Source organism: Propithecus coquereli, unplaced genomic scaffold (assembly GCF_000956105.1).
Source record: "Propithecus coquereli isolate 6110/MARCELLA unplaced genomic scaffold, Pcoq_1.0 Scaffold8, whole genome shotgun sequence".
NCBI classification, from domain to species: domain Eukaryota; kingdom Metazoa; phylum Chordata; class Mammalia; order Primates; family Indriidae; genus Propithecus; species Propithecus coquereli.
In genome coordinates this window covers 8925284-8926429 of record NW_012154173.1, presented here as the reverse complement: position 1 = coordinate 8926429, position 1146 = coordinate 8925284, and the positions used below count along the sequence as shown (strand labels likewise).

At 38.0% G+C, this 1146-nt stretch overlaps 1 protein-coding gene across 2 annotated transcripts in view; it reads right to left on the bottom strand.

The window, feature by feature from the left end:
- The window catches only part of JPH1 (junctophilin 1), an 80086-nt gene that overhangs the window by 27691 nt on the left and 51249 nt on the right, over nt 1-1146 (bottom strand). The gene's annotated exons all lie outside the window — the stretch shown is intronic.

Below are 1146 nucleotides of genomic sequence, written 5' to 3'. Positions count from 1 at the left end.
TAACATATATCTGGATGTTCCTGATAAGAACTTTGCAACTTTCTGAACCTGAGAAGACCTTCTGGGTAACAGTGAGAATTACCAAGTCAATGTTGTCTTTATTTCTACATCAGTGTTGTTATGCTACAATGGTTCATTATGGGTACAAATTAAAGGATGACTAAGAATTAGAGCAATTCAAGACAATTCAAGACTATATAACGGTTGAAACACATGATGGCAGCTAGGGGTATTCAACTGAATGATAAACTGACCAAGTGACCACACCATAAACTGACCTAATCTCTTAACAGATGCAAATGTCCATTAAATGCACCCTCTGTGGTATGTAAATTATCCCATTTTATAAACACACATTTTTAAAAAATTAAGCAAATACCATTACTCCTTAAAAAAGGCATGCATCCTTTAGAATTCCTCTCTGAACTCACAGGTGAAAACATTCTCTCAGGTAATAATACATCCATTTTCCACCTTATATTATCCAAAATGACTCTCTAGAAGTCCCAAATCTGCCAGTTTACCTCTTCACTTTGTCCGTCTTGATATGCCTAAAATAGTGAATATAGGGATCTATTCCTCCATGTGGCCTTTGAAGCTGAACAGTGTGAACATGAACTTCCTGAGGACTGGCTACACAGAACCACCTTGCATCATCTTAAGCTCCACCATAGTCAAGGTACACCCTGTGAAGTTGCAGAGTTTATAACCGCTTGTGAGGAATGCTAAAACGTTAGGGGCATAGTTATTCTCTTGGCAAAATGATTTTATTCATTTCACGTTTCCTTGTAGGAACTGCAGTTCTGTCACTCCATTTATTTCACTCCTGGTTGGTGACAAGGAATCATTCAATAGTTCAACTAAGAAGTCCACATATTTTTACTTTAAATCTTCAGCCTTTTTGCTGGGACAGATATTGCAGACAATAATATAACAGGCACAAGGGTGTTTGCTCCGATTTATGTTAACCTTCGGGTTTTACTCTTGAAGTTTCTGCTTTACCAGACATATTAAAAACACAGTTGGAACCAAAAGAGCCTCTGAGCATCCACATGGTCCCTCCCAGTGGCCAATTCCTTTTCCTTCTCTAGAGATCTGAGACTCAGAGAAACTAAGGAACATATTAAAAGTCACACAGCTAATGAC